Source organism: Dasypus novemcinctus, chromosome 10 (assembly GCF_030445035.2).
Source record: "Dasypus novemcinctus isolate mDasNov1 chromosome 10, mDasNov1.1.hap2, whole genome shotgun sequence".
Lineage (NCBI taxonomy): Eukaryota > Metazoa > Chordata > Mammalia > Cingulata > Dasypodidae > Dasypus > Dasypus novemcinctus.
Window position 1 is genome coordinate 70578624 of NC_080682.1, and position 7717 is coordinate 70586340.

The window sequence follows — 7717 nt, forward strand, 5'->3', positions numbered from 1 at the left end:
GTATAGAAGTGAGGCACAGACAATTCCCACAAATTTTACTGTAAACGAAGGAGATGGACAATAGTTAGAATTATATCTTATTTTCAAAGAGCTTTTGTTCATCAATTATTAAGAGTGATCTGGATCAGACTTTCTGGATTTAAATCTCAGCTCAGCCTCTTACTAATTGTATAACCTCAGGCAATTTACTTAACCTCCCAGTGCCTTTTCTTTCCTGGATGATAATTGGGCACTCACCCCATTGGGTTGTTGTAAGGAGTCGGTGAGTTACTATGTATGCATTCTTCTAACAGTGCTAAGCATAAGCTCTGTTGGCCAATCAATGTGTGAAGCAAGAATTGTTGTCCTACTACTGAAAGTAACTGAGAGATGGTGGTTTCAGAGATTTTAATAGAGGGAAGACAGGATGAAGGGAGGGAATGTCTCAAAGTACAAAACTGAAAGAACCGGTGAATACAGAAGTCGTAAGAGATGGAGAAGACCAAGTGTGAACTGATGATCATGGATATGTATTGTGGCATCTTCAGTGTTTCTTCTTCCAGTCCAGGTGCAGATGGGAAGAAGGCAGACAGTTGGGTTGATGCAACAGGAAGCTGTGATGGAAGAACAATGAAGTGATGGAACTGAGAACCCTGACAATTAAGAGGCTGAAGGGATGGGCCATGGAGTCTAAGCCAGATATGTTCAAAAGTGAAGGAAGCGCCAAGGAGAGAGAATAGAGAGGTGACTGCTAGACCAGGTGGAAGAATTGGTATCATGTGGTTTACTGAGTAAGAGAGCCGGATGGACAGGAAATGGGGTCCCCTGCCAGCTCAAATTTAATAGACACTCTCGAGGCAACGGCCTGCTTGCGCTTCCCGCAGTGGGACTGGAAGACCACGGGGGAAAGGGCGGGGCCCACGGGCGAGGATAAAGGGAATTGTGATGGACAAGGCCTAAGGGGCGGGCGCTCCCCAGTGGAGGTCAGGTGGGCGCCCGGGGCGCTGGAGGCTCTGCAGCATGTGCCTGCACTGTGTGGGGGACGAAACGACCCAAGTCAATCCCGTAAGTCCTCCGAGGCCCTTGAGGCCGCCTCGGGCTCCCCTGCCGGGACGGTGAGCTCGGAGGCCGCTGCGGGAGTTCGCGTTTCCAGCGGTGGCAAAGCCCTTTTGGTTTGGGAGAGCCCGGGTGAAGGAGACAGACCAGGTGCGGTCTGCGGGAATGGCGGGGGAGGAGGAAAAGCCCCGCAGGGCTCCGGCTCCCGGTGAGGCAGGTGTAACTGCGTTTGTTGACTGACCCTTTGATCCCTCTGGGAAGGAAGATGAGATTTGTGGGGGGTGGGAGGAAGCAATAAAGTTTTCAATGTTCACACGGGGAAGAGACTGCTTTTTTGTCTTACGGTTAAAAAAAAATGGGTAAAAATGGGGAGGAGTGTTTAAGGTGCGATTTAGAAATTAGGGAAAGGGCATGGGAACCCCATAAGCCCAACAGCCAAGCCCTGGTGCCTCGGAAATCGATATCACCTACTGAGTCTCCTTAATCACTCCAGCATTCCTAGGCTTTAGAAGCCCAGATAAGAGAAAATTAAAGTCAATTTCCAAGAGAAACATGAATTTGTGGATTTCTTGGACACTTTTTCCCTCCAGCATAAATCCCAGTACTCCATGGGTTCTCTGCCATATGGTTCATATCTGGTTCATTTTTTTTCTCTCATAATAATACTATGGGGATAGTATTATTATTTTTTACTTTAAATAGATCTTATTCTGATCCTGCCTCTTATAGTTGAGATAACTTGTCATATATGATATAAATTAAAAGCAGTACCATAGACTTGGTATTATAATAACTAATCTGTGAGTTTTCCTGACTTTTAACGTTTTTTACATATGTAGGAAGGACCAAGATTGCATTATCCTTCAGATGTCACTAGAACACAGGTAATGGGTAATGTTTAAATAGCTAAATTCTGGTTGCTTCAAAATTGTGCTTTTCACTTGTTCCTTTACGTGTTTCAGTTCCTAACATGATAGAAGTTTTATTAGCTATACATTTCTGCAGTGACTTCCTTGAGACTCTAAGGTTTTGCAACCACTGATTAGAACGGGTCTTAGGGTAACCTCAATGGCTTATATTCTCTCTCTTTTTTATTTATTTATTTTTTTGAGGAGGTAAGAAATTGAACCTGGAACCTCATACATGGGAAGCAGGCACTCAACTGCTGAGCTACACCCACTTCTGTATTCTTGTTTTTTATTGTAACATTTGATACATACTCAAGAATAGAAGTAGCAAGAATAAGTCGTAAATCATAAGAAAATACACCTCTGACTTAATTAAAATGTTATAAGTATTCTTGAATCTATTAAGGAGCTCCTTCCTTAACCTACCTCCCTGAATCTCTCCCAGTGTTCACCAGTATCTTGAATTTTCTGTTTATGAACCACTTCTTTTTCTTTTATAGTTTTGTCACATATCTGCCTCTGCCTGTATATTTATTTTTTATTGGTTATAAACTTTATAAACCATAAGATCACACAAAATTTTGACATGACTTACTCTTCTCAACATTGTTTTCTAAAATCTATCCATATTGCTGGCTATAGTTATAGTTTCTTTATATTCACTGTTATTTTAATATTTCATTGTGGAATTTATCACAGTTCATATATGCTTTCTCCTGTTTGTGGACACTGTGTGTTTCCACAGTTTTCCTATAATAAGCAGTGCTTTGAACATTCCAGTACATATCTCCCTTACCTAAATGTAAGAGTTTCACTTGATTATTTAGGCAGGAGTGGAATAACTGAATCAAAGTGAAAACAAATTTTTCATTGTTACAAAATATTTCATTGTTTTCAAAGTGGTTTGCCAATTTACGCTGCCATTAGCAATGGATAAATTTGCTGTTATTCATATCCTCTCCACCCCAACACTGTATTTCATTATCTTCAAAGCATTCTAGTTTGACACTATAGATCTCTGGTCCTTGTAGTTGCCATTCAGTGGGGACATAAAATAATGTGTGTGATATACGACATTTAAGAGGAGTAAAAAATGCACACAAAACTTTACTCCTTATTCTTATTTATTCTTAAAAAGAGTCAATCCCTTTGTTTTAAATGACCATTCCCTTTAAAAGGAAAATAAAGGTATGTACCCATGACACTTGCATCTATGCACATTTTCTGTGCAGTGAGAATCAAGAGTAAATAAACACATTGATGCACCAATGTGTTTTCTTCAACTCTGAATCATGTTTGAAAGAAAGGTTTCTTCTGTAGCTATGCAAACTATATGCACTGATTTTATGTTTTCATTGGTACAAAACCAAAAATATATTCAGCAGGCTACCTTTTTCTGTAGTAAAAAGAATGATTTGTTTCCTTTTAATTTTCCTAAAGTCCATAAATAATCGTGTTCAACAAATGCGAGTCATGATGAAGCAGAAGAGGAAACAAAATAAGCAGTTTGCAAGGCCTGCTCCTGTTCCAGAACCCGGGCTTCTAGTAAGTATAGAGTTCACTGAAATTAGCAGATACTTAAATGCAACAGATATCCTTAATTTAAAATTATATAGTATTCACTCTTATTTTTTTCCTTTTTTCTTTGAGAAATTTGTAATTTTCAGTTTGGGAAGATGCCTTAGAAGTCCTCTAACAAAATGTTCATTTATTATTTAAGTCTCCTTGCAGTCTTCTCCCGGAGGTGAGGTGATATTGTTGTGGAATTTAAGAGAAGTTCAATTATTTGAGTATAGAGAGGCCAGGACTCAGCAATGATTTTGAGAAGGAAAAATGGTTTATTGACGGCCGGCCGGACTCGGGAGCTTTCAGTTTGAATCCCGAGCCCTGAACAAGATTTTCAAATGTCTTTTATACAGAGAGGAAAGGCCAAATGGTCCCTTTGTTTCAGTTCTCAATAGGCTTCAATTAGCATATATCTTCCACATCTTAGGTAAGCTTTTAGCATGGACTCCAGACATTCTAGATAAGCCTTTAGCACATTTGGTTTTTGCATTTCCCCTAAATACTTAAAGTTTATAGCCCCCGCATTGTTAAACATTTCCTGGGACTGGAGCCGCTGCCAGTCCCCAAGGGCAGGACTGCAGCCCCCCACCGTTCCACACCCACAAGTCAAACAACTTAGTTATCTCTGAAGAGACAAAGAGCCTTCCACCCATAGCCCACATCATTCCCCCCTTTCTGCCAAAGTTTAACTTGCTAAGCTTTGGCATAATTATTGTTGGAGCTATGAGGTGGATGGCTGTTTGTTGTCTTGATTGATTATTTATCAGTCTTTAGTACAGCATCCAGGACTGTTTTTAGAAGTTTAGAACTTTTCATTCTGGACAGCAGAATCTTGGGCAGGGGCCTCCCGCAGTTATTCTGCTGCCACTGGCACTCACGTGGATTTCCAGTCAGGTTCCAGATCCATCTATTACTTTTATTTAAAAGAGTTTACACCTTTAATTTAAAAGGTGCGGCGGCTTGCTCGGTCGGTAGAGGTGGGGTCTGGCTGCGGACGAGGGGTCGGTCCAGCTCTGGACGAGGGGTCGGTCCCGCTTGGGACGAGGGGTCGGTCCCACTTGGGACGAGGGGTCGGTCCGGCAGCAGACGAGGGATCGGTCTCACAAGGGGTTGCGCGGTTCGGCTGACGGGGTCGCCCGGCGAAGCCGGCGACGAAGGGGTCGCCCGGAGAAGCAGGCGACGAAGGGGTCGCCCGGAGAAGCAGGCGACGAACTGGGGACAAGGGAGGCCAGGCCCTTGTCGGGGGCTCTCAGGACTGGAGGGCGCACGGCAGAAGAACTACCGCGGAGACAAGGTAAACACGCAAGTCCACTTTACTGAGGGAGAGGCAACAGTTTTATAGGGGCTGGGGAAGGCTGATTGGTCGAAGCCACGCCCTGTTCTGATTGGTTGCCGGCGAAAGGTCAGTGGGCGGTACTGGACGGGGGAGGGGTGGTGGTTAGGGATTGGCTGTCGCTGTTGCTGGGGGAAGGGGCAGGGTTTAGGGATTGGTGGCTGCTGTTGCTGGGGTGGAGGGCAGACTGGATTTTTCCGCCCACGCCTGGCTATTGCTGCTGTCGGGGGAAGGGAAAAGGGCAGGCTGGATTTTTCCGCCCACACCTGGCTGTTGCTGCTGTCGGGGGAGGGGAAAAGGGCGGGCTGGATTTTTCCGCCCACACCTGGCTGTTGTTGCTGTCGGGGGAGGGAAAAAGGGCAGACTGGAATTTTCTGCCCTGCGCCTGCGCAGGGAGAAGGAAGAAGAAGGGTGCCGCCCCACAAGGCATCGGGTGGCGCCATCTGGGAGGAGGGGCGGCCGTGGAAGCATGGCTGCCGAGAAGGGGAGACCCGAGGGCACTCTGCGCCCATGCCGAGCTTCCTTCAGGGGTGGCGGTGAGTCCGACCAGCCACCCTATTATGGGGGCAGCGGCTTGGCCTGCCGCGGCTGCTCCCCCGCCAGGCCAGCAAACCACACTTCAGCCTGAGGGGTGACCGCATTTCCCCCTTCTTTTCAAATAAGCACCAGGATGGCAGCAGCAACAAGTAGCTGAGGCCCAAGAGGCAGTAAGCAATGAGGGAAGCGGGGCTGAAGAGGGAGGTGAGTATGATGGGGATACAAATGTACAATTTGGGGGGCGGTATCTTGCTGTTGCAAGCAAGGGTGGCCAATGTCCAATTCCCGTTGATCTCGGTGGCTATAAGGTCTATCTGTTGTTAAAAGTCCAGGATGATAGCGCATTACAGGTGGTTGATCTCTTCTTGGTGGCGAAGAGCGGCAGAGGCAGACTGTGTGATGGTCTGGAGGATCACAGTGGTGAGGACAAGTTGCGTCAGGGCACCAGCGACGGTGGTGGCAGCAGCGTCGGGAGTGGTGGAGACGTAGGCGAGGACAAGAAGGCCAAGGTCTCCACGGGTGCGAGAGAGGCCGATGTTAATGGGGCGGGCCGACATGGGCGGCCCAATCTGCAACGCAGTAGGGGTTCAAGCGAAAAAAGGAGGGGGGCGGGGGACGAGAAAGGACGCTTTGGATGGCTGAGAAGAGGAGTGAGGTCGAGACAGGAGGAAGCTCCGCAGAAGTATGGGGAGCTGTTAAAAGCAGAAACGTTATTAGATGCTAGAAAGCAGGCCGCAGGCCGGGGAAAGCAGGTTGCGGGCCGTGTCGCGGGGCTGGAGCTGCTTGAGAGCGATGGCGGCATGGGGGGCCGTGGTTACAATCTTCTGGGGTGGTAGTGGCTAGACAGATGGCAGAAAATATTATCAAGAAAGCAAAGGTTATGAGAAAGAAATAGAGTATTAAAGGCTGTGGGGGAAGTGAGAAGATCATTTAGAGGATAGGGTTGAGAATGGTATGTTTAAGACAGAAGCTTTGTGGTTTGTAGGAGACTGCTTTATAAACGAAGGAGAATGAGGGCAGTAAATATAGTAACGATAGATAGGAAGATGACAGTGAGGAGGAGTCTTTGTTTAAGGTTCCAATCGTCCGGCACAACAGTGGCTAGGCCGATAGCGAGGGGTGTTGCTAAATAGACAATGGCTGCAAAGACAAAACCATTTTTTGTTTCCTTAAGAATAACTTTTCTTTAAATACTTAGTAGCATGCAATATTAGAAACCGTTTCCTAAAAGCAAGTTGGCAGGGGAGCTTGGTTGCTGTTAATCTTTCCTGTTATAAAATTACCTTTTATTATTGTTATCATCAATTTAGTTTTATATATATATTTAAGAATGACCTTTTGGAATTAGCCATTTAATACCTTAATGTAAACTATTAAAGATAAATTTTATCTTTACAGAACACATTCCCTTACGTAAAGTTATCACAATACCTTTTACACTTGCCGCATGCAAATTAAATTTCAAGAGTTTATGAAAAATTAGCCATCTTACTTTAGGACAAAATACGTCTTTTTGCAAAACTTATTACATTTCCGTTAGCATTTTTACAAACTTTTAACCTTTTTAATATTCATATAAGTTTTACATTCTTTATATTATCCTGTGAAGAAAAATAAGTTATTCATTTTAATCTAGGCAAGAACAACTTTTTATGAAGACGTACAGTTAATTTTGTTAATTAAGACTTACAATTTTTTTTTAAATTGTAGATATCTTATCAACATTTAAACTTATGTATTAATATAATAAACTTAAGTATTAATATAAGCGCTTATTTAATTTTTGGCCATTTGAATAGAGCTCTTTTAAAGATTTCCAGTAATTTATATTTACCATCCGGAGGTATCACAATATATGTTGACATTGAGCGAACAGACAGACAAACACAGAACAATTACAACACATTAACAGAAATATATAATATTAAAGGGGAGAAGAAGGTCCCGATATACTTGAAGCTGTTTGAAAGAGATCTTACACCGGTGAGTGTCTAGGAGACCGGCGAGGGCCCGAACTTGTGGGGCTTGCTTAGCAGATAGGATGTTACCCATTGCTAATGGCCTTTTGGAGCCGATAAGAAAAGGGGCCCTTACCTTGAGAGCGCGGCGATGGGAGCCGAGGTGCGCGGTGAGACGAGGGGTCGGAGCCGATGGGACTCCGACGGTGGTCGCGGGCCAAGAGAAGGCCCCGACGAGGGGAGGGCGGGACGACGAGCAGTGGAGCAAGGCAAAGGGGAGCAAGCACAGAGGGGAGGAGGCAGAGGTGAAGGCAGGGGTGGAGGTGCTCAGGCACGCGCTCCTGAGAGTTTTATTGGCGCCTCTTAATCATAGCGGGTCG

The 7717-nt window shown here is 44.9% G+C and overlaps 1 non-coding gene across 1 annotated transcript; it reads left to right on the forward strand.

Moving 5' to 3' along the window:
- Positions 1–645: 645 nt before the first annotated feature.
- LOC101424341 (uncharacterized) lies at positions 646–3426 on the forward strand. Its single transcript, XR_009187613.2, has 3 exons — positions 646–723; positions 1875–1919; positions 3384–3426. It is a non-coding gene; the product is annotated as an uncharacterized protein (transcript).
- The last annotated feature ends 4291 nt before the right edge of the window (positions 3427–7717 follow it).